The following is a 26,247-nucleotide window of genomic DNA, read 5'->3' on the forward strand; positions in this document are numbered from 1 at the left end:
GCCAGTTGCGCAGATGACTTTCTGAACAAGGAAGTTTTATATGGGTGGATGGGCATAGGAACTTGCCTTGAAATGTTAAAAAAGGCAGAAAAAAAACCAGCAGAACCTATTTTTCATTGTAGGGGAGCCCAGGTTATCCTGCTTATCTGAAATTAAGCCCAAATCCTAAAAATTCTGAATACCTGCTGTCAGCCTCCTGCAAACGGGCCAGGTTGCCTAAGGAATGTCGTGAGAGAGCTGGCAGAGGCAGAGGACAGGACAGGCACCAGCAAACACGACTTCATCATGCAGCTATTTTCATGTCCTCCCAGCCCACTGAAATGCTGATAATGGCTTGGGTCAGCTCAGCAAACACATTTTGGACACCTCCTTTGCATCAGACACAGTGTTCGCCGAGGCACACAGGGCGGCCGCAGGTAAGAAGCACGGTGGGCAGCCAGCTGGGGGAATGTGTGACGGGACCCACTCTCCCTAGCCCTTCACCCCAAAGTCTTGTGCAGGGTAAGGAACATCAAGGTGGGATGGATTCAGTCCAGCTTCATATCTCCCCAGGTGCTTTAGTCTGCAGGGGGTGCAGAATCCCAAGGGGACCCTCCCAGCCCACAGTCCTGTTTGGCACTGGGCCAGGGCCATTGAGCGGGAGAGGGAGTTGGTGGAGAAGTCAGCTCCCACTGAGGGCAGCTGCAGGTCAGCACTTTTCTCCTTCACTTTGTGTGTGTGTGTGTGTGTGTGTGTGTGTGTGTCTTTGAAAAAAATGTTTCTTTTCTTTTTTTATGTATACTTTAAGTTCTGGGGTACATGTGCAGAGCATGCAGGTTTGTTACATAGGTATACACATGCCATGGTGGTTTGCTGCGCCCACCAACCCGTCATCTACATTGGGTATTTATCCTAATGCTATCCCTCCCTTAGCCCTCCCAACCCCCAACTCCAGTGTGTGATGTTCCGCTCCCTGTGTCCTTGTGTTCTCATTGTTCAACTCCCACTTATGAGTGAGAACATGTGGTGTTTGTTTTCTGTTCTTGCGATAGTTTGCTGAGAATGATGGTTTCCGGCTTCATCCATGTCCCTGCAAAGGACATGAACTCATCCTTTTTTATGGCTGCATAGTATTCCATGGTGTATATGTGCCACATTTTCTTAATCCAGTCGGTCACTGATGGGCATTTGGGTTGGTTCCAAGTCTTTGCTGTTGTGAACAGTGCCGCAATAAACATACGTGTACATGTGTCTTTATAGCAGCATGATTTATAATCCTTTGGGTATACGCCCAGTAATGGGATGGCTGGGTCAAATGGTATTTCTGGTTCTAGATCCTTGAGGAATTGCCACACTTTGTTCCACAATGGTTGAACTAATTTACACTCCCACCAACAGCGTAAAAGCATTCCTATTTCTCTACATCCTCTCCAGCATCTGTTGTTTTCTGACTTTTAAATGATCGCCATTCTAACTGGCATGAGATGGTATCTCATTGTGGTTTTGATTTGCATTTCTCTAATGACCAGTGATGATGAGTTTTTTTTCATATGTTGTGTATACTAATTGACTATATAGAGAAAAAAATATACTGACTTCCATAAAGCCACCACCAGCATCATAAAATCTTAGTGTGTTCCCTTAATTGTTTCAGGTTTTTAAAAAAAGAAACAAAGTGATAACACTGTTGAAACCGTTTATGAACCTCTCCCCAAACCAATTTCCTTCCCTCTCTCCCCATGCCTAGTCAATATTCTGAATATCTTCTTTGGCATTTGCTAGCATGTTTTTATGCTATTTCTACATATGTAGGTATCCACAAAAATGTTGTTTGGTTTTGCTGCTTTTGAAAGGTATAATTTATATAAACAAAATTATACTATCATGGATTTGTTAGATACACAATATTGTTTAAAATACATAAAAGGCTGGCTGTGGTGGCTCACGCCTGTAATCCCAGCACTTTGCGGGGCCAAGGCAGGCAAATCACTTGAGGTCAGAGTTCAAGACCAGCCTGTCCAACATGACAAAGCCCCATCTCTACTAAAAATACAAAAATTAGTCTGGCGTGGTGGCACACACCTACAAACCCAGCTACTCAGGAGGCTGAGATAGGGGAATCACTTGAACCCAGCAGGCAGAGGTTACAGTGAGCCGAGATTGCACCACTGTACTCCAGCCTGGGTGACAAAGCAAGACTCTGTCTCAAAAAATAGATAAATAAATAAAAAAAATACATAATAAAGTACATAATAACCTTTTTTTCACTCAGTAGTGTTTTATATTCAACCACGTTGATTCATGCAACTGTAGTTCATGAATATCCCACAATTTATCTCCAATCTATAAATAATGGATTGCTTCCAATTATATTTGTTTGTTTGTTTGCTATAAAAACAATACTTTAAGATCATTTCCCACATGTCTTCTGGAAGCCATCCTCAGGAGTTTCTCTAGGATGTAAACACGTGAGAATTGAATCACTGAGTCTAAGATTTGTGCACTTTTAATAAAATATCATACTGTTTTGCAAATTAGTAGTACCGTTTATACTCTCAGTTGCAGTGAATGAGAGTTCTAGTTGCTCCACATCTCATCAACACTTGTTGGTTTCTGACTCTTTAGCAGTGATAGTATGCCTTACGAAGGATTGGTGTTGGATTTCTCTATGAATGAAGTCAAGCATCTTTTTTGTGTACTTATTGACAATTCATATGTGTGTGTATATATATACATTTTTGAGATGGAGTCTCACTATATCGCCCAGGCTGGAGTGCAGTGGCGCAATCTCAGCTCACTGCAAACTTTGCCTCCCAAGTTCAAGCAATTCTCCTGTTTCAGCCCCCCAAGTAGCTGAAATTACAGGCATGCACCACTACACCCGGTTAATTTTTGGATTTTTAGTAGAGACAGGGTTTCACCTTGTTGGCCAGGGTAGTCTAGAACTCCTGACCTCAGGTGATCCACTGGCCTTGGCCTCCCAAAGTGTTGGGATTGTGGGTGTGAGCCACCATGCCCAATTCATATTTTTTATTCTGTAAAATGTCTTGACAGATCTTTTTTGCATTGCTTTTTCTCTTGTGTTGTTTCTTATTGATTCATAGGAGTTCTTTACATATTTAGGATGCTAAACTTTTCTGTTACTTGAGTTGCAGATATTTTCATTGAGTTTTAGCCAGTAATTTTACACATTTTATCGTACTTTTATAAACAAAAGTTATTGATTTTAAGGTAGTCTCAAATTTATCATTTTTTAAAGATTTGTGCTTTTTGTGTTTTATTTAAGGAATCCTTCTCCACCCCAAAGTTATAAAGCTATTCTACTCATTCTATTCTCTGAATATTTAAAACATTTGGCTTTCACATTTAGGTCCATTCTGAATTGATTATTGATTGTACTCTCTTCTCTTTCTTTCCTTCTTTCCTTCTTTCCTTCTTTCCTTCTTTCCTTCTTTCCTTCTTTCCTTCTTTCCTTCTTTCCTTCTTTCCTTCTTTCCTTCTTTCTTTCTTTCTTTCTTTCTTTCTTTCTTTCTTTCTTTCTTTCTTTCTTTCTTTCATCTCACTCTTTCACCCATGCTGGAGTGGAGTGGTATGATCTTGGCTCACTCCAGCCTTGACCTCCTGAGCTCAAGTGATCCTCCCACCTCAGCGTCCTGAGTAGTTGAGCCTACTGGTGTGCACCATCATGACTGGCTACATTTTGTATTTTTAGCAGAGACAGGAGTCTCATTATGTTGCCCAGGCTGGTCTCGAACTCCTGAGCTCAAGCGTTCTGCCCTGTTTCAACCTCCCAGAGTGCTGGGATTACAGGTGTGCACCACCACGCCTGACCCCGAATTGATGTTTATGATTGATGTAAGGTAAGGGTCCACTTTCATTTTTTCCATAGATAACCAAATCTTCCAGTACTGTTTGCTCTTTTCCCCATGTATATGTCATCTATCAGGTCTCCATTTATCCATAGGTCAATTTCTAGTCTCTCTATTCTGCCAACTGTCTATCCCTATGCCCACGCCACATTGTCTTAGTTACTATAGCTTTATAATTAGGGTGACCTTGCTTCAAGTTTACTGTGGGCCAGTCACCATCTATTTTAGCATTTGTCTCCTTCGTCTTTTTTCTTTTTCTTTTTTTTTTTTTTTTGAGATGGAGTCTTGCTCTGTCGCCAGGCTGGAGTGCAGTGGTGCAATCTCGGCTCACTGCAACCTCCACTTCCCGGGTTCAAGCAATTCTCCTGCCTTAGCCTCCCGAGTAGCTGGGACTAGAGGTGTGTGCCACTACACCCAGCTAATTTTTGTATTTTTAGTAGAGACGGGGTTTCACCATGTTGGCCAGGATGGTCTCCATCTCTTGACCTCTAATGATCCACCTGCTTCGACTTCCCAAAATGCTGAGATTACAGGCGTGAGCCACCGTGCCTGGCCATTTGTCCTTTTTTAGCCACATATTCATAGTTGCATTATAATATGCATTTATAGTTGCATTATAATATGCTGGAATGAGTTTGGTAAACCTTTACTTTGTGCTTCAGTTCCTACCCTGTCTCTAGTGTATAAGACACGTGTGCAGCAGACACAGTTCTCATTGTGACACAAGGTTAAAACTGGAATGTCACTAGTAATGATCAGTACTTTTCCCCCCAACTCTTCCCAGAGGCTAGATAACTATTAAGTCTCTTTTGAGGGCAGCCTGCTGGGCACTTATCAGTAAAATAAGGCAAGGAAGGTGAACTCTTTACAATCTTGAGTAGTGGTGGGAGAAGTGTTAGATGTGGTTGCCCTGATGACTATTTGATATACAAGACAGTAGGACCAGGCCAGCCAGGCAACAGAGTCATTGGGAAACATGAGAAATTCTAGATTAGATGATATAAACTATGTGTAGGAAATAAAGACTGAAGAGTTCTGCAATAAAGAATATAGGAGGTACATGGACACTTTTGTTACAGTGGTTTTGGTATTTATTGTATGGTAAAAATCTGATTTTTTTTTTTTTTGAGATGGAGTCTTGCTCTGTCACCCAGGCTAGAGTACAGTGGCGCGATCTCAGCTCATTGCAACCTCTGCCTCCTGGGTTCAAGCAATTCTCCTGTCTCAGCCTCCCAAGTAGTTGGGATTACAGGTGTGTACCACCATGCCTGGCTAATTTTTTGTATTTTTAGTAGAGACGAGGATTTATCATGTTGGCCAGGCAGGTCTCAAATTCCTAACCTCCAGTGATCTGCCCACCTCAGCCTCCCAAAGTGATGGGATTACAGGCGTGAGCCACCGCGCCCGGCCCTATGATTCTTGATAAACAAAAATTTGTTTGGTTACACCCTTATACTGGTAATAAATTGTTTGACAAAAATGGGCTCAAAAGGTCGGGCGCGGTGACTCACACTGTAATCCCAGCACTTTGGAAGGCCGAGACGGGCGGATCACGAGGTCAGGAGGTTCGAGACCATTCTGGCTAACACGGTGAAACCCTGTCTCTACTAAAAATGAAAAAAAAAAAAATTAGCCGGGCGTGGTGGCGGGCCCCTGTAGTCCCAGCTACTTGGGAGGCTGAGGCAGGAGAATGGCCTGAACCTGGGAGGCGGAGCTTGCAGTGAGCCGAGATTGCGCCACTGCACTCCAGCCTGGGCGACAGAGCAGGACTCCGTCTCAAAAAAAAAAAAAAAAAAAAGGCTCAAAAGGAATGGAAATAACGTATATGTTTAAATAAATAATTTTAATTTCTCAAGAAAATACATGATGACTATATAACGTTTGTGTGTCAACGTTTACCATCTTGTGGGACATGTGGTAATATTACCAACCACATGAATACCAGAAGACAAGCCTGATCAGAAGCCAAAGTGTCTCATTCCACAGACAGAAGTTATATACAGCATAAGACGGCTGTGCCTGGAGACAATGAATTTCCACATGCAGAAGGTGCGTTTTACATATCACTTAGTGAAACATAACTTCATCAAGATCAAATGACGGTTCTAAATTAATATTTATCATTATACAAATATATATATGTATCTATACATACATATAATGAGAAAGACATATATGTGTATATTTACCTATATATAAATGTAGAGAGAAATATCTGGAAGACTATATCTCAAGAGTGATTGCCTCTAGGAAAGGGACAATTCATACGTTTTTTAAAAAAAATTTTTGTAGAGACAGGGTCTCACTATGTTGCCCCAGGCTGGTCTTAACTCCTGGGCTCAAGCAATCCTACCACCTCAGCCTCCTAAAGTGCTGGGATTATAGGCGTGAGCCACCATGCCATATATCGTACTTCTTTGTCTTCATTTAGCTTGTCTATATTCTCTTACTCATTCCTTACACTTCTGTAATAACAAATAAAAATAAAAAAAATTTCACTTGGAGGGGGAAATAACTGAATTCATAATCTTTAGTAAACAACCTAGAGTTTATAAAACAGATAAGCATGAACTTATAAACCAGTCCATGCATTGTACTGATGGCCCCAATCAAAGGCTACCTGGCTTCACACTCTTTGCTTTGTAATTTTGTTGTCCCTTCCTCCTGTTACTGAACATTCCTCTGGGAATGTACTTAGGCCAATGGAATGTTATCAGACATGAGACGAGCAGGGACTTGAAAAGCACCTGTGCATTTCTGCATGCTCACTAGTGCATCTCTCCCCCAGCATGATGGCTTGTCCCAGCTAGCCCACTGGAGGAATGCAAAGACACGCAGAGAAAAGCAGAGACCATCCTAGTCCCACAAGTTCCAGTCAATCCCCAATACATGAGAGAGCCCAGCTGAGATCAACTGCTGATTCCAGGTGCAGCAGCAAGTCCCATCTAGATAGGAAGAATGGCTCAGCTGCCATGGCCTTGGGAGCAATGAGAATGAGTCTTCAGGCGCTTTGTTATCCACGTTGTTGGGTCAATAGAAAACTGATAATGGGCCGGGGGTGGTGGCTCACGCCTGTAATCCCAGCACTTTGGGAGGCCGGGACGGGTGGATCATGAGGTCAGGAGATCGAGACCATCCTGGCTAACCCAGTGAAACCCTGTCTCTACTAAAAATACAAAAAACTAACCGGGCGAGGTGGCAGCACCTGTAGTCCCAGCTACTCGGGAGGCTGAGGCAGGAGAATGGCGTGAACCCGGGAGGCAGAGCTTGCAGTGAGCTGAGATCCGGCCACTGCACTCCAGCCTGGTGACAGAGCAAGACTCTGTCTCAAAAAACAACAACAAAAAAAAGAAAACTGATAACAAAGAATAGATAATATGCTGTGTGGAGAGGAGAAGAAAAGTATAAAAGAGACAAAAAAGAGAGAGAAGAACTGACATAAGTGTTGCCACAGCATCCCCCTACATCACATCACAGGGTATCCTGCCCAGTTCTACACGGATAGGCCAGAGTATTTTGCACATTAGACTAAATCAATCTATAACATCTTTATGGGACTTTTCTTTTTTTCTTTTTTTTTCAGGTCAGATGGGTAATGTGCTGAGGTCATAACAAGATTTGAGTGTGGCACATCTCACACATGTGTGTGAATACCCAATCATTATGCCCATGAACTACAAAAGGATCTCTTTCTTTTTTTCAATAGCTTTGTCGAGATATTCACATACCGGTTTACCTGTGTGAAGTGTACAATTCAATAGTTTTTTGTATATTCACAGAGTTGTGCAACCATCACCGCAATCAATTTTGGAATGCTTGTATCACCTCAAAAGAAAATCCTGTACCCATTAGCAGTCTCTCTCATTTCCCTCCCACCCTATCTGCCTCCACAGCTCTAGGCAACCACTAACCTACTTTCTATCTCTATAGACTTGCTTATTTTATTTTATTTTATTTTATTTTGAGATGGAGTCTCACTCTATTGCCCAGGCTGAAGTACAGTGTTGTGATCTCAGCTCACTTCAACCTCCACCTCCCAGGTTCAAGTGATTCTCACACCTCAGCCTCCTGAGTAGCTGGAACTACAGGTGTTCACCACCACACTTAGCTAATTTTTGTATTTTTAGTAGAGACAGGATCTCGTCATGTTGGCCAAGTTGGTCTCAAACTCCTGGCCTCAGGTGATCCTCCCACCTCGGCCTCCCAAAGTGCTGGGATTATAGGCATGAGCCACCACACCCAGCCTGATGTTTTATATTTTATGTGGTTCTTTGTTACTGGCGTCTTTTACTTAGCATAATGCTTTAAAGATTCATCCATGTTGTAGCATGTATCAGTACTTAATTCTTTTTTATTGTGGAATAATATTGCATTGTATGAATAATCTATATTTTGTTTATCCATTCATCAGTTACTGTACATTTTGGTTGTTTCCACTTTTCAGCTACTGTGAATAATGCTGCTATGAACATTTGTGTATATGTTTTCTTTGCAGACATATGCTTTTATTCCTCTTGGGTATATCACTATGACTGGAATTCCTGTGTCATTTGGTGATACTGTTTAACCTTTTGAGAAACTGGCAAACTGTTTTCCACCAGTTGCACATTTTATATTTCTACCAGCATTGTATGAGAGTTCCAGTTTCTCCACATCTTTGTCAACACTTGTTATTGTCTGTTTTTTTCAATTACAACTACCCTAATGGCTGTAAAGTAGTATCTCAGTGTGGCTTTGGTATGCATTTCCCTAATAATCAATGATGTTTAGCATCTTTTCATGTGTTTGTTGGCCATATATGTACCTTCTTTGCAGAAATACCTATTCAGTCCGTGCTGGAGTGCAGTGGTGTAATTTTGGCTCACTGCAACCTCTGCCTCCCAGGGTCAAGCAATTCTCCTGTCTCATCCTTCTGAGTAGCTGGGATTACAGGTGCATACCACAACACTCAGCTGATTTTTGTATTTTTAGTAGACATGGGGTTTTGCCATGTTGGCCAGGCTGGTCTTGAACTCCTGAACTCAAGTGATCTGTCTGCCTCAGCCTCCCAAAGTGCTAGGATTACAGGCATGAGCCATTGCACCTGGCCAACATAGCATTACTTTAGAGGTGCAGTCACAGAAAACCATCCAAGAAGCCTACCTGGGTTCAAGGGGAAAGGACATAGATGCCATCTCTTGATTGAGGTGGGGGGTAGGGTTTTTGGAAGAGCACATAGGATTGAACATACTATTGCAACCAATTTTGAAAAATACAGTCTGCCGCAGGAAGTTTAATGTGACTTGTTGAATTAATGACAATTGTATACCATCAATAGTAATACTTATTGACACCTACTCTATGCAAGAATCTAACTGATAGTGCTGTTGTGAAGATTAACTGATTGATACCATTGATGTGAAGCACCTAGAACAGTGACTGGCACATAGTAAGTGCACATAGTAAGTAAATGTTAGGTGTACTCTACAGTTAAGACAAATTAGAAAGCTGTAACTATAGTGTTAGCTTATTACCCTTCCCACCATTCAATTTTCAGTTGTTCATTCTGCTATTCTTTAAAACACACACACACACACACACACACACACACACACACACACACACACAAGCTTTCTTGGTTTATGTCCTTATTTTGGTGGAAAAGCTTTCACCATCTGAAAGCTTCTTGAGAAAAGGTACATGGGAGATAAATATTTTGAAATTGTACGTGTCTGAAATCCATTTACCCCCACGCTTTACATTTTGATGGGTATGAGAATCTATGTTGGAAGTTATTTTCCCTCAGATTCTAAATACATTATTCCATTATCTTTCAGTTTCATGCGTTGCTACTGAGAAATCAGATGCCATTCTGATTCTGGATCCTTTATGTGAAACTTCATTTCCTCCTGGGTACTTGTAAGATCTTCTCTATGTCCACAGTCTTCTGAAGTTTTATCACAATGTGCCTTGCTGTGGTTCTGGTTTTGTCCATTGCACTGTACTCAGTGAGCACTTTCAATGTGGAAATTCATGCTCTTTAGTTCTCAAAATATATAATTAAATTATCTAATTCATTTCTTCCCCTGTTTCCCAGATGTCCAGGGCTGGCTTTCTGATCTTACCCTTTCTTATTTCTTTCCCTTCTCTTTGCCTTTTGCCTATGCATTCTAGGATATTTTCTAACTTTATCTTGTTAACATTCTGCTGAGTGTTTCGTTTTTGCTGTCGGATTTTTAATTTAAAAGAACTCCATTTGGTTCTCTGAGTGTTCATTTTTTAGAGTACTTATTCTTTTTTTATTGACACAGGGTCTTTCTATGTCACCCAGGCTAGAGTGCAGTGGCTGTTCACAGGCATGATAATAGCACACTACAACCTCAACCTGGGCTCAAGCAATTCTCCCACCTCAGCCTGTGGAGAATACAGGGACTACAGTCTTATGTCACCATGCCCAGCATTTCTGTTTTATCTGATCTTTCTCAGAGAAGCTCAATAGTAGATTTCTCAAAGTTTTCTTCTCCCCATAGTCTTTTTCTTCCTCATTTTGTTTTCCTTGTTAGTGTGTTTTGGATTCTATCTTTATTGTCAGATCCTTCCCTTATATTGTGATGACCTTTGGCTCTCTGCTCTTATTTAAGTGTGCCATATTTAGCAAAAAAAAAAAAAAAAAAAAAAAGGAATGAAAGAAAAGAAAAAGAAACCAGAACATCTGGTTAAATTTGAATTTTAGATAAAACAACAAACAATTTTTAGTATAGGTGTGTCTCATTCAGTATTTAGGACATACTTATAGTACATGAGTATTTTATATTTTAGTAAAACATTACTTGGTGTTTCACTGAAAATCAAATTTAACTAAGTGTCCTGTATTTTATCTCGCAAACCTAAGAGTGAGATCTGCAAAGCTGCCTGGAAGCCCTGAGTGCGTGTGTAAGTGGGTGGGGCTTGACAAGGGTGAGTTGACCAACAGGTTCCTCCAGTTTCGTTGCATAAATGATTACATCTCTTCAGATCTTTCCTCTTAGATTCCCCAGAGAAGAGTATTCCAAACTCTCCATCTTAGTGAGTTTGGTCCTGGCTGCCAGAGTTCTAGGAGCCAAGTGGGAAGAATACCAAGCAGCTCAGTAGATATCATCTTAAGTTTCATGTGGCTCTTCAATTTCAGTACAGTAGCCCTAGTCTTGTGTTCATCTCTTGGCCTTGATGAAAGATGGCTGCAAGTTCTTTGCACCCTCCCACCCCTCCCCACTCAGGAATGGAGCCTAATCCCCTTCCCTCGAATCTAGGCTGGCCCTAGTGACAGGCATGACTTATTGAACGCAACAGAAATAACGTTCATCAGCTTCCAAGCTTGCATAATAAGAAGTCTTGTAACTTCTGCCTGGATGTCTTGGAGTATCCTTTCTGGAAACCCTGAGCCTTCATGAAGGAAATCTGATCCTGAGTCTGCCATGTGAAGAGGGCATGTGTAGATGCTCCAGTTGACAGTGCCAGTCGAGACCAACCTTCCAGCTCTTCTTATCATGGTACCCAATATGTAAGTTCTCCAGACTGGCCCATCTGCCAGCTGGATAACACCAAGTGATCTTTCTTGATGCCAAGTGGAACAGAAGAATTGCTCGGTTCAAATTCAGAACCAGAAAATCATGAGATATAATGGTTATTGTTTTAAGTCATCTTCAAGTGTTGGGGTTGTTTTTAGGCAACCTTAGACAACCAGAACACCTCGACTACATCTGGTGTCCCCATTCCAGAGAGCCCTGCATGATTCTTCAAACAACATGCTTCCAATCATCCGCCCTGGCGAAAGAGGAGCCGTGGCCACTGTGCAGTGTTGGGGAGGCTCACTGCTTCTTTTACAGACTTACAAGAAATCGTCCTGGGTTTAGTCTCACCTACACACCCACTTTCAGACGCATCTAGTGCAAAAAACTCTCTTATCCCAAGAAATTCTACTGTCATGTTGCTTCTTGGTTTTCCCTACTTCTGGTTTGAAAGTCGGCTTTCTCAGATCTGCTAAGTCAGTTATCACCTGTTTGCTTTCCAGGTTCCAAACTCTTATTATTTTTTCTCTCTTCTTCCCTTGTCCTTGTGAGATTTAAAAAATTTTTGAGATCTACCTTACTCCGTCACCCAGGCTGGAGTGCAGTGGCAAGATCATAACTCACTGTAATCATAGCTCACTGCATTGTTTTTTCTAGAGCTGGGGTCTCATCATCTTGCACAGGGTGGTCTTAAACTCCTGGGCTCAAGCAATCCTCCTGCCTCAGCCTCCCAAAGTGCTGGGATTATAGGAATGAGCTACTGTGCCTTGTTACTCTTTTTCATTTAATAATAGTTTCTTGCATTGCATTTCTTCCTTAGTTTGATTTTCTTCATTCTGAAATACAAATTTTAGTAGCTCCTTTAGGAAAGGTCTATGAGTTTAAATTTTCTCAGCATTTTTTTTTTTTTTTTTTTTTTTTTTTTTGTCTGAAGCTTCCTTTATTTCATCTTATGCTTCAAGTATGCTTAGCTGGGTACAGAATTCTAGTTTTATTTTTATATTTTCCTACCCACTTTGAAGACATTAATCCTTTGTTTCTGGCCTATATTGTTGTCATGAGAAGTCTTCTGTCTGTCTAATTGCTATTTCCTTGTGAGTAATCTATATTTCCTCTCTTTGAGTTCTTAAGTCCGTCTGCATGTCTTTGTCAGTAAATGTAGCTATATGTGGATTTGCTTTTCTTTATGCTTTTAGGACTTATACTTCTGGAATTTGAAGAGTTACATCTTTTTTTGGTCCTGGACATTCTCAGTCATTGTCATTTGCCCCCTCGCTTCTATTATCTGTCTTATGTCTCCCTTCTATTTTAAGTATGTTCCTATCTTCCATATCTCAACTTTTCACTCATTCTCTCTCTCTCTCTCTCTCTCTCTCTCTCTCTCTCTCTCTCTCTCTCTCTCCCCCTTCTGGCAAATAGCCTCAGATTTATCTTCTAGTTAATTGGTTCTTTCTCTTTCATTGTGTCTTATCTGCTATTTAACCATTTGCTTTAAATTTCGGTGATTATGTCTTTCATTTCTAAAATTTCCCTTTGGTAGTTCTCTAGATTTACCTGTTGTTTCTTCATACACTCTTTTTCCTAATCATAGGGTTTTGATTTCTGATTTCATTTGTAATTATTTTAAACAATATTTATTTTACATCGCCTTTTAGAATGTTAGTCTAATATTTCAGGATTTTAAGGCTCCAATGCTCTTGTTTTGTTCTCTTAACTGAGCTCATGGGTGATTTTTTTTCTTGTGTTTTATGCTGTTTTTCTATGAACTCTTTTTTACACTGATTTGTTTTAGTCCATGAGACCTTCACGTGACCTTGGTTGAAGGAGTATCCACAGTGATGTTACGTTTGCTCCTGTAAGTGCCTCTAGGGTTTACCATTGGCCCAGAATCAATTTTTATGTTAACTTCTTAATTTAAGGGTTTCTTGACCACAAGGAGAGTATAAAGCAAAGTCAAAAGCAATGTGAAAAGCAGGTCTGGGTTTTTAATGACTCTGCAGAAATTCTTTTTTCTTACTCTTTCTTCTGCATATATAAAGACAGACAAGAAATACATACATACATACATACATGCATACATACAGTTAGACAAGAAAATATCTATTTTCTTGTCACCTCTCTGGGCTGGTGAGTAGATTTTTTTCTATGTTTCCTTTCACTGAGGGTGCCACTCTTTGAGAGTTCCAGCTTCACACAGGATTATCTGTCTGTAGCAGGCCCAGGACTAGGTGCTTTATTCCTAGGTATGCCTTAAAATCCAAGTTCTTGACTTACGGCATCTTCTCCCGAGCCCCCATTACCCCCAGCAATTGCAATGATAGCTGGAATCTTTTCCCTCTGATTTCAAGACCTGCTTCCTTTCTGTCACCTGCCAACTTACATTTCTTTCTTGCAAGCACGAAAGCTATACGTTTAAAATCTCACCTTGTTGCCCAGACTGGTCTCGAACTCCTGGCCTCAAGCAATCCTCCTGCCACAGCCTCCCAAAGAGCTAGGATTACAGGTCTGAGCCACCATGCCCTGCTCTATTGCTGATTTTTATACATGATTCTTACTTAACTATTCTGAAAACCAAATACTTGTATTTGACACATGCCATACATAGTAACAAAAGCATCACTTGAGCCCAGGAGTTCAAGGCTGCAGTGAGCTATTGATCACACCACTGCACTCCAGCCTAGGTGACAGAACAAGACCTTGTCTCTAAAAGAAGAGATAATAAAAAAGTAAATAAATAAATAAGAAAAGCATACAATGCCTTTTATCACACTCCTCACTTAATGACTTACTTGTAACTTTAGTGACACATTTTAGTGCATTGTTTCAAAATAAGTAATAAATAGCATATTCTTTTCATCTTGGTTTATAACATAAAGTGGAGAAGCCAATTACATTAGAGCAGTCTAACTTTCATCTTGTCGTTACTAATGTTTCTAGATGCTATCTCTAATTTATTTTCCAATGGTTTATAATCTTTCTTGAAACATATATGAACACATATTTGTATTGCAAATCAACTTAGACAAAAAAGAAGTTAGACTTTTTTTCACAAAGTAACCCTGATTTACCTGGTTTGTTTCACAAATAGGACTGACTTTACTAACTAGATCTGTTTTCATAAACTAAATGAGCAAAATCTGCATCTCCTCAGGTTTGACAAAAATAAATTTAGATTGGCCAGGCACGGTGACTCACGCCTGTAATCCCAGCACTTTGGGAGTCCAAGGCAGGTGAATCACGAGGTCAGGAGTTCGAGACCAGCCTGACCAACATGGTGAAACCCCGTCTCTACTAAAAATGCAAAAAAAATTAGCCGGGCAAGGTGACGCACACCTGTAATCCCAGCTACTCTGGAGGCTGAAGCAGGAGAATCGCTTGAATCAGGGAGGCGGAGGTTGCAGTGAGCCGAGATGGCACCACTGTACTCCAGCCTGGGCGACAGAGCAAGACTCCGTCTCAAAAAAAAGTAAATAAATAAAAAATAATAATAAATTTAAATCACATTATAAGAACAGCATTTTACCAAGAAATAATTGTATTGAAAAGGTGCTTTGAAGTGAATATTATTTCTATTTTCTGAACTCTCTCTGAGAATACTGGGTTAAACAAAGTACCGCTAAGAGAAATAATAGCAGTCATTTGTTAAATCTTGGTGAAACTGTTTTGATATCTTTCCTAGAAAGTGAGGGTATGAACAGCCTCAACAGCTGGGGAATAAATTTGTGCAAGGAGAGGTTTCTATTGTTTGCTTTTTATTTTTATATTTATTTATTTATTTATTTTTTGAGACGGAGTGCAGTGGTGCAAATCTCAGCTCACTGCAGCCTCTGCCTCCCAGGCTCAAGCAATTCTCCTGCCTCAGTCTCCCAAGTAGCTGGGATTACAGGAGTGTGCCACCACAGCAAGCTAATTTTTTGTAGTTTTAGTAGAGACGAGTTTTTGCCATGTTGGCGAGGCTGGTCTCCAACTCCCGGGCTCAAGTGATCCTCCTGCCTCGGCCTTTCAAAGTGTTGGGATTACAGGTGTGTGCCACTGTGCCCTGCTTATTTTTTTTTGTTTTTGATAGAATTTAAAGAGGATTGTTGAAGTTAAAGTTGATACATTTTTAAGAATAATTTTTGAAAATAAAACCTTTGAATATTTTTGCTTATATCTCGGGGTGCAAAGAAATAAGTAATAGTATTAAAGGGAACTTCTTCAAGCCTCATCCACTTATACATTGAACAAGTTACCCCAATGCTTATATCTATAAAAATTTTTAAATAGGCATAGAATTGATAGAATTAGTGAGCAAAAATTTTTAAATCCCCATTCACCTTGTGAATAAATGCATTTCCAGTATGTTTTTATTTTTTGTGATTATCAAAATTTGTATTATACATATATTGTTCTAATCAATTGTATAAAGTTAATAAGTAGCATAAATCAATCCAGAAGAAAAATTTTAACACTTAGAGACTTATACTCACAGGAAGTTAAAAGCTTAAATTTAAAAGTATATCCATATTTGATCATAGAGAATTATAATACCAATAAAAGAATTCCCAGCATAAAATTATTATTATTATTATTATTATTTTTTGAGACGGAGTCTTGCTCTGTCGCCCGGGCTGGAGTGCAGTGGCCGAATCTCAGCTTTAGAATAAAATATTTGGGGAAGCAAAAATATATGTTCTAGTAGAAAAAGCAATAACGTGAAATTTCTAACTGTTGGAGAATAAGTATGATGATGGTGAATATAGTCCATCGAATATGTGATATTTAGTCTCCATTGCATACATAAAAATAGTAATATAAGTTTTCTTTTATTTATAAGATGCCAAAAATTATATCCTTTGTAATCATTTAGAGTTGTGATGAAATTTCTATATGTCAACTTTAAAATATATGAGAGAGTACAAGGTGTTAAAAATTAATGTAGTGTGCCAGGCACGGTGGCTCACGCTTGTAATCCCAGCACTTTGGGAGGTCGAGGTGGGTGGATCACAAGGTCAGGAGTTCAAGACCAGCCTGACCAAAACAGTGAAACCCCGTTTCTACTAAAAATACAAAAATTAGCTGGGTGTGGTGGCGGGCACCTGTAATGCCAGCTACTTGGGAGGCTGAGGCAGGAGAATCGCTTGAACCCAGGAGGCAGAGGTTGCAGTGTGCCGAGATTGTGCCACTGCACTCCAGCCTGGACAGCAGAGAGACTCCATCTCAAAAAAAAAAAAAAAAAAAATTAATGTAGTGATTGTATCAGCAAAAACATTGGAAAGCCACTGTAATAGTTCACAGTGTATGATATTTCACAGTTGTTTCCAGCAGAAAGGCTGTATATTTCTACTGTGGCCTAATCTCTGCCCTCCTGTTACACCAGCAAGAACTAATGACCAGGTGCAGTGGCTCACACCTGTAATCTCAGCACTCTGGGAGACTGAGGCAGGCAGATCACCTGAGGTCAGGAGTACAAGACCAGGCTGGCCAACATGGTGCAACCCCATCTCTACTAAAACTACAAAAATTAGCTGGGCGTGGTGGCTCATGCTTGTAGTCCCAGCTACTCAGGAGGCTTAGGGAGGAGAATAGCTTGAACCCAGGAGGCGGAGGTTGCAGTAAGAGGAAATCAGGCCACTAAACTCTATCCTGGGGGACAAAACGAGAGTCCATCAAAAAAAAACCCCAAAACTGCTGTATGTTGTATTTGGAAAATATGTGCAGAGAAGCACTAAACTCTGAAGTTTCTAATGAACTGGGGTCAATACTGTATTCAGTAGTTCAGTAGTTATGACCAAGCATCATGTATATTTTTTTAAATTACACTTTAAGTTCTGGGATACACGTGCAGAACGTGCAGGTTTGTTACACAGGTATACACGTGCCATGGTGGTTTGCTGCGCCCATCAACCCATCATCTACATTAGGTATTTCTCCTAATGCTATCCCTCCCCTAGCTCCCTACCCCCCGACAGGCCCCTGTGTGTGATGTTCCCCTCCCTGTGTCCATGTGTTCTCATTGTTCAACTCCCACTTACGAGTGACAACATGTGGTGTTTGGTTTTCTGTTCCTGTGTTAGTTTGCTGAGAATGATGGTTTCCAGCTTCATCCATGTTCCTGCAAATGACATGAACTTATCTTTTTTTATGACTGCATAGTATTCCATGGTGTAAATGTGCCACATTTTCTTTATCCATTCTATCATTGATGGGCATTTGGGTTGGTTCCAAGTCTTTGCTATTGTGGACAGTGCTACAATAAACATACGTGTGCATGTGTCTTTATAGTGGAATGATTTATAATCCTTTGGGTATATGCCCAGTAATGGGATTGCTGGGTCAAATGGTATTTCTGTTTCTAGATCCTTGAGGAATCACCACACTGTCTTCCACAATGGTAGAACTAATTTATACTCCCACCAACAGCGTAAAACCATTGCTCTTTCTCCACATCCTCTCCTGCATCTGTTGTTTCCTGACTTTTTTTTTTTTTTTTTTGAGACGGAGTCTCGCTTGGTCGCCCAGGCTGGAGTGCAATAGCACGATCTCAGCTCACTGCAAGCTCCTCCTCCCGGGTTTACGCCATTCTCCCGCCTCAGCCTCCCGAGTAGCTGGGACTACAGGCGCCCGCCACCTCGCCCGGCTAGTTTTTTTGTGTGTGTATTTTTTAGTAGAGACGGGGTTTCACCGTGTTAGCCAGGATGGTCTTGATCTCCTGACCTCGTGATCCTCCCATCTCAGCCTCCCAAAGTGCTGGGATTACAGGCTTGAGCCACCAAGCCCGGCCGTTTCCTGACTTTTTAATGACCACCATTCTAACTGGCATGAGATGATACCTCATTGTGGTTTTGATTTGCATTTCTCTAATGACCAGTGATGATGAGCTTTTTTTTGTATGTTTGTTGGCTGCATAAATGTCTTCTTTTGAGAAGTGTCTGTTCATATCCTTCGCTCACTTTTTGATGGAGTTGTCTGTTGTTTCCTTGTAAATTCATTTAAGTTCCTTATAGATTCTGGATATTAGCCCTTTTTCAGACGGATAGATTGCAAAAATTTTCTCCCATTCTGTAGGTTGCCTGTTCACTCTGATGATAGTTTCTTTTGCTGTGCAGAAGCTCTTTAGTTTAATTAAATTCCATTTGTCAATTTTGGCTTTTGTTGCCATTGCTTTTGGTGTTATTGTCATGAAGTCTTTGCCCAGGCCTCTGTCCTGAATGGTATTGCCTAGGTTTTCTTCTAGGGTTTTTATGGTTTTAGGTCTTACATTTAAGTCTTTAATCCATCTTGAGTTAATCTTTGTATAATACAAGGTGTAAGGGAGGGGCCCAGTTTCCGTTTTCTGCATATGGCTAGCCAGTTTTCCCATCACCATTTATTAAATAGGGAATCCTTTCCCCATTGCTTGTTTTTGTCAGGTTTGTCAAAGATCAGATGGTTGTAGATGTGTGGTATTATTTCTGAGGCCTCTGTTCTGTTCCATTGGTCTATATATCTGTTTTGGTACCAGTACTATGCTGTTTTGGTTACTGTAGCCTTGTAGCATAGTTTGAAGTCAGGTAGTGTGATACCTCCAGCTTTGTTCTTTTTGCTTAGGATTGTCTTGGCTATCCAAAAATCCTCAGTAAAATACTGGCAAACCGAATCCAGCAGCACATCAAAAAACTTATCTGCCACAATCAAGTCAGCTTCATCCCTGGGATGCAAGGCTGGTTCAACATATGCAAATCAATAAACATAATCCATCATATAAACAGAACCAATGACAAAAACCACATGATTATCTCAATACATTCAGAAAGGGCCTTCAATAAAATTCAACACCCCTTCATGCTAAAAACTCTCAATAAACTAGGTATTGATGGAACGTATCTCAAAATAATAAGAGCTATTTATGACAAACCCACACCCAATATCATACTGAATGGGCAAAAGCTGGAAGCATTTCCTTTGAAAACCAGCACAGGACAAGGATGCCCTCTCTCACCACTCCTGTTCAACATAGTATTGGAAGTTCTGGCCAGGGCGATCAGGCAAGACAAAGAAATAAAGAGTATTCAAATAGGAAGAGAGGAAGTCAAATTGTCTCTGTTTGCAGATGACATGATTGTATATTTAGAAAACCCCATCGTCTCAGCCCAAAATCTCCTTAAGCTGATAAGCAACTTCAGCAAAGTCTCAGGATATAAAATCAATGTGCAAAAATCACAAGCATTCCTATACACCAATAATAGACAAACAGAAAACCAAATCATGAGTGAACTCCCATTCATAATTGCTACTAAGAGAATAAAATACCTAGAAATACAACTTACAAGGGATGTAAAGGATCTCTTCAAGGAGAACTACAAACCACTGCTCAAGGAAATAAGAGAGGACACAAACAAATGGAAAAACATTCCATGTTCATAGATAGAAAGAATCAATATTGTGAAAATGGTCATACTACCGAAAGTAATGTATAGATTCAATGCTATCCCCATCAAGCTTCCATTGACTTTCTTCACAGAATTAGAAAAAAACTACTTTAAATTTCATATGGAACCAAGCATCATATTTTAAGACTTCACAAGGAGGCACGGCTAAGGACTGGTGCCTAGCCCTCCAAAATACCTTCTAGGGGAAAGACAGTCACTGTTACAGTTCTCAGCTTAGGCAAGAGGGAAAGACATAGTGTCCAATCATAAATGAGTTTCCAAGGCTGGTTTAGGAAATGGTGTCACAAGGGGCCCGGGGTAATTGCTAGGCTATGCTAAGAAGTGTATGGAGGCTGGGATTCGGGAATGAGGGTATTTTCCTCTCAGGAACAGAGAAATGCAGGAGGGCATTTGGTTCATGTGTCCCCAGGACTCTACTGCTGGTGAAATCTAAGGATGAGGTGACTATATGTTCCAGTTTACCTGGGCAGTTCAGTTAATTATTTTTGTCCTAGCATAATTTTCATTGTCCCCCCTTTCACTCCCAAAGCATCTCAATTGGACTGTAAGTTATATATCATTTACATATACTGCACGTGTCTATTCTCCATTTCTGTACTTATCTAACTGTGGACCAGTAACAAAGTTCAAGGACCGGCACTGGTTTGTGGATCAACACTTTGAGTAGCATGGTTTTAGGAGTCAGAATAAGACTTCTAGTAGGACATCCTTTACTCTAGTGTTTAGTGATTGTTCAAATAGTCCTGAAGAACTGAATCCAGAGTTCCAGATCTGGCTCCTGTGTGGATGATGTGTAGCTTCTTGTTTTTCCTCAGACACAGATCACACCCCATAGCCAAAATGTGTTCTGTGACACAGGGACATCCAACTAAGAGGCTGTGAACTAAGGGAGAAAGATCTTAAGAATCCATGTCTCACTAAGGATAGGGCAGGAACATTTGTACTGCTCTCTCTGACCATTTCAGGAACCCCACTCTGTATTTTATGTCAAGTATAACAAGGACATCTTAGTTCAATTCTTTCTTTTTTGCGGGGGATGAAATCTTGCTCTGTCACCCGGGCTAGGGTGCAGTGGCGCTCTCTGGGTTCACTACAACCTCCACATCCTGGGTTCAACTGATTCTCCTGCCTCAGCCTCCCGAGTAGCTGGGATTACAGGCACCTGCCATTATGCCTGACTAATTTTTGTATTTTTAGTAGAGACAAGGTTTCACTATGTTGGCCAGGCTGGTCTCGAACGCCTGACCTCAAGTGATCAGCCTGCCTCAGCCTCCCAAAGTGCTGGGATCACAGGCGTGAGCCACCACACCCAGCCTTAGTTCAATTCTTTAATGTGCCCATTCCAGTCAACACAACCGGTTTTCTTTTTTTTTTTTTTTTGAGACGGAGTCTTGCTCTGTCACCCAGGCTGGAGTGCAGTGGCCGGATCTCAGCTCACTGCAAGCTCCGCCTCCCGGGTTTACGCCGTTCTCCTGCCTCAGCCTCCCGAGTAGCTGGGACTACAGGCGCCCGCCACCTCGCCCGGCTAGTTTTTTTGTATTTTTTAGTAGAGACGGGGTTTCACCGTGTTAGCCGGGATCGTCTCTGGATCTCCTGGCCTCGTGATCCGCCCGTCTCGGCCTCCCAAAGTGCTGGGATTACAGGCTTGAGCCACCGCGCCCGGCCCACAACCGGTTTTCAAAATGAAAAGGCTAAATTCTAATTTAAGAAGCCGTCTGACTAGAGGTCCCTAAGGCTTCTCCCAACAACCTATTAAAATTCCTTAAAATAAAAAGATTGACTCAGCAACACTGCTCATCTAAGGATGAGTAAACAGAAAAAAATTACAACCATCTCATAGGTTTATGAGAAGATTCTACAGCATATAACAAGAAAACACAACACTCAAGATGAGGAAGAGGCTGGGCGTGGTAGCTCACGTCTGTAATCCCAGCACTTTGAGAGTCTGAGGCGGGTGGATCACTTGAGTTCAGGAGTTCGAGGCCAGCCTTGCCAACATGGCAAAACCCTGTCTCTACTAAAAATACAGAAAATTAGCTGGGCATGGGCCTGTAGTCCCGGCTTCTTGGGAGGCTGAGGCGGGAGAATCTCTTGAATCTGGGAGGCAGAGGTTGCAGTGAGCTGAGATTGCGCCACTGCCCTCTAACCTGGGTGACAGAGTGAGATTTCATCTAAAAAAAAAAATCAACTTTATGTTTGCAATAAAAATTCAATAAAAAGGCCAAGAATACAGTGGCTCATGCCTGTAATCCCAGTGTTTTTGGAGGCTGAGACAGGATTGCTTGAATCCAGGAAGCTGAGGCTGGAATGAGCTGAGATCACGCCACTGCACTCTAGCCTGGGCAACAGAGTGAGTGAGACTCTGTCTCCAAAAAACAAACAAACAAACAAAAAGACAAATAGATACTTAAAAAGAGATAATATACAGATTGAGGTAAAAAGGGAGAGCTGGCAGTAAGACAAGTAAGAATCAAAAGAAACTAGACCAGGTAATGAACATCTCCAAGAAAGCAAAACTACTCCTTGCTGTGTCCCCCAGGGTGGAGTGCAGTGGTGTGATCATAGTTTACTGTAATCTCGAGTTCCTGGGCTCAAGCAATACTCTCGCCTCATTCTCCCAAGTGGGTAGGACTCTAGGCACATGGAACCATGCCTGGCTAACATCGTCATCTCTTTGTTCTTTTCCTCTACTTTCTGAGAGAGCTTCTCAAGTTTGCTGTCCAGGTCACTCAGTTTTTCACTGCTTCTAATGTAGTTTTAAATTCTGGGCCGGGCGCGGTGGCTCATGCCTGTAATCCCAGCACTTTGGGAGGTCAAGGCGGGTGGATCACGAGGTCAGGAGATGGAGACCATTCTGGCTAACATGGTGAAACCCTATCTCTATTAAAAAATACAAAAAATTAGCTAGGCCTGGTGACTGGTGCCTGTAGTCCCAGCTACTCAGGAGGCTGAGGCAGGAGAATGGCGTGAACCCAGGAGGTAGAGCTTGCGGTGAGCCGAGATCGTGCCACTGCACTCCAGCCTGGGCGACAGAGTGAGATTCCGTCTCAAAAAAAAAAAAAAAAAAAAAAAAAAAAAAAAAAATCAGCCGGGTGTGGTGGCATGTGCCTGTAATTCCAGCTACTCAGGAGGCTGAGGCAGGAGAATCACTGGAACCCGGCGGGCAGAGGCTGCAGTGAGCTGAGATTGTGCCACTGCAATCCAGCCTGGGCAACAGAGCAAGACTCCATCTCAAAACAAAATAAACAAACAAAAAAACCTTGTCTTAAAAAAAAAAAAAAAAAGGGAGCCATGTGGTGACTCATATCTGTAATCTCAGTACTTTGGAAGGCCAAGGTGGGTGGATCATCTGAAAGGTCAGGAGTTCAAGACCAGCTTAGCCAACATGGTGAAACCCCGTCTCTACTAAAAATACAAAAATTCACCAGGTGTAGTGGTGGGTACCTGTAATCCCTGCTACTCGGGAGGTTGAGGCAAAAGAATCGCTTGAACCTGGGAGGCGGAAGTTGCAGTGAGCCGAGATCGAGCCTCCAGCCTGGGCAACAGAGTGAGACTCTGTCTCAAAAAAAAAAAAAAAAAAAAAAGAAAAGAAAATGATAACAGATGAGATCATAGACACAAAGGGTAGAGAATGGAGACTTGACATGTACATGGTTGTTGTTCCAAAGAAGAAGATGAGACCTTCAGGGCATAAACCCATGAAGACAAGAAAATAGTACAGGGGACAACAGCACTAAACTTTTGGAAGAGGGACAGCAAATAAACGAGTGAAAAATGATTTAGCAGATCAGAGGAGGTAGTGTCAAAAGCCAGTAGCAGAGAGAGTTGAGAACAAACCTGATCCATATCACTGAGTCTTCAAAAGGCTCAGGAAGTGGTTGCAAAAAGTACCTTAGAGTTCCTCCTCTGGGGGAACACAGGGCAAGGCTGAGAGACAGAGTTCAGCACTGATGCAGAGAATGAGATCTTCAGGGCATAAACCCTGGAAGACAAGAAAATAGTACAGGGGACAACAGCACTAAACCTTTGGAAGAGGGACAGCAAATAAACGAGTGAAAAATGATTTAGCTTCTCCCCTGGGTCTCTCCGGAACTGGGTCCTCCAATACAAGTGATCGGTTTTTGCCTCCTATGCAGAACACTGAAAGCATCTTCTCTGGGGAATTCTGACAAGTCCAGGTCTAAGGAAATCAACTTTTGAGGTTCACCCTCTAGTGTCCCGTCTAGTCAATAAGTTATACCTAAGCACTATTTCCAATCAGCTTTTCAAATCCTCAGTTTTATTTTGTATTTGTTTTGAGACACGGTCTTGCTCTGTGCCCAGGCTGGAGTCCAGTGGCAGGATCACACCTCACTGCAAACTCCACCTCCCAGGTTCAAGCGATCCTCCCACCTTAGCCTCCCAAGTAGCTGGGACTACAGGCACGCACCACCACACCTGGCTAATTTTTGTGTTTCGTAGAGATGGGGTTTTGCCATGTTGTCCATGTTGGTCTCAAACTCCTGGGCTCAAGCAATCTGCCCACCTCAGCCTCCTAAAGTACTGGGGTTCCAGGTGTGATCCCAGCCTGGAATTCCATGCACAGCCTCAAATTCCCGGTTTTAAATATGGATAACCAAGGATTATCAAATGTTAAGGAAAGACTTGAAGATGAAATATAGAGAGTAAACCAACCAAATAAGCAGCACTGAAGGAAACAGAAACCATGTAAGGAGAAAACGTTAAAAAGAAGTATTTAAGGGAGAAAAAAGTACTGTTAAAATTTAAAAAATGATAAATATATCAATTATTCAATGGAAGAGTTGGAAGATAAAGGCAAGGAAATATTTCAGGAAGAACAACAAAACAAAAATATTTTTAATAGATGGACAATAGAAAATTCAGGAAGAGAAAACAGAAGAAAACACAGGGTAAAAATCAACAATGAATGAAGTAATTCAAGAAAATGTCCAGAACTGAAGGATGTGCATTTCTAGAAGAATGGTGGGGACAAATAGAATACCCTACAAACAGAGCATCAGAGAGAGAGAGGGAGAGAGACTGATTCACACAGAGGATCAGTTGTCAGACCGGCTTTACACTGCACAAGAACAGCACTGAAACCTAGAAGATGACAGAGCAATTTCTTCACAATTCTAAAAAAAGAAAATTCCACTCTCAAATTGCAAACTAGACAAATAATCAAGTGTCAGAGTAGTAGGAAAACATGTCAGACATGGTAATTTAAAAACGTTTACCTTCTGTACACTGTTCTCAACATAGCACTGAAGATGTGCTGCATCAAAATGAGGAGAAACCAAGAAGATACAAGACACAAAAACAGACGCTCCAGCACAGGAAGAAAGCAAAGAGAATTCCCAAGATGATGGTGAAGGGAAATCATAAGATGTCAACTGCATATCAGGCCTGGAGGGCATATCAGACTGAGGCAGGTCAGAAGGCTCCTAGATTCTTATAGAAAGATGAAATTGATAGAATATCTAATGTGAATGAACATCTTGATGGGTGGTGAAGAGTTTGAAGGTAAGGTAGTGAAAGTGTATAGGAAACTAAAGGAATGAAAAGAAAGACAGTTACTAGCTCCAAAATGTTATATGAGAAAAGAAAATAAATAGACTTTACTACATAGCTCAGCTGTAAATAGTGTTTACTTATTAACAATGATGTCAGGCTGAGTGCCGTGGCTCACACCTGTAATCCCAGCACTTTGGGAGGCTGAGGTGGGTGAATCACTTGAGATCAGGAATTCGAGATCAGTCTGGCCAACATGGTGAAACCCCATCTTTATTAAAAATACAAAAATTAGCTGGGCCTGGTGGCGTGCACCTGTAGCCCCAGCTACTCGGGAGACTGAGGCAGGAGAAACGCTGGAGCCTGGGAGGCAGAGGCTGCAGTGAACCAAGATGGCGCCGCTGCACTCCAGCCTGGGCAACAGAGCCAGTGGCAAAACAAACAAACAAACAAACAAAAAAACACAGAAAAGTCTCAAACAAACAAACCCAAAACAATAAGGCAAGCACTGATTATTAATCTAACCTAACAAAAATCTAACCAAAATTATGATATAGGTGGTTTTTTTGTTTTGTTTTTTGAAACAGGGTCTTGCTTTATTGCTCAGGCAGGAATGGACTGGTGCGATCATCCTCACTGCAGCCTGAAACTCCTGGGCTCAAGCGACTGGATTTCTGACTCTGCCTCCTGACTATGACTATGGTCAGCTAAGACTATGGGACTATGCCACCATGCCCAGCTTCTTCGCCCTGAGGAGAAGAAACATCTCAATCTGTGAACAGAATTAAAAGAATCTATTGCCTAGACCTATTCTTGTGAAAGTTTTAAATTTTTAGAATAAAAAATCCTACAATAAAATTTACTACAAAGGAACAAAGATAAGTAAGGTTTTAGACTCAACAATAAACATATGTCTTCTTTTATGAAGACATAAAAATTTGAAGGGAAAAA

General features: G+C 41.3%; 1 long non-coding RNA gene and 1 other non-coding gene across 2 annotated transcripts; one reads left to right on the forward strand and one right to left on the reverse strand.

The window, feature by feature from the left end:
• Nucleotides 1-26,247, forward strand: LOC141408334 (uncharacterized). Its single transcript, XR_012422305.1, has 2 exons — nucleotides 1-416; nucleotides 25,884-26,247. It is a non-coding gene; the product is annotated as an uncharacterized lncRNA (long non-coding RNA).
• LOC123568522 (small nucleolar RNA U13) lies at nucleotides 7,431-7,534 on the reverse strand. The gene has a single exon (XR_006691894.1). It is a non-coding gene; the product is annotated as a small nucleolar RNA U13 (small nucleolar RNA).

This window comes from Macaca fascicularis, chromosome 13, assembly GCF_037993035.2.
Source record: "Macaca fascicularis isolate 582-1 chromosome 13, T2T-MFA8v1.1".
Taxonomy (NCBI): domain Eukaryota; kingdom Metazoa; phylum Chordata; class Mammalia; order Primates; family Cercopithecidae; genus Macaca; species Macaca fascicularis.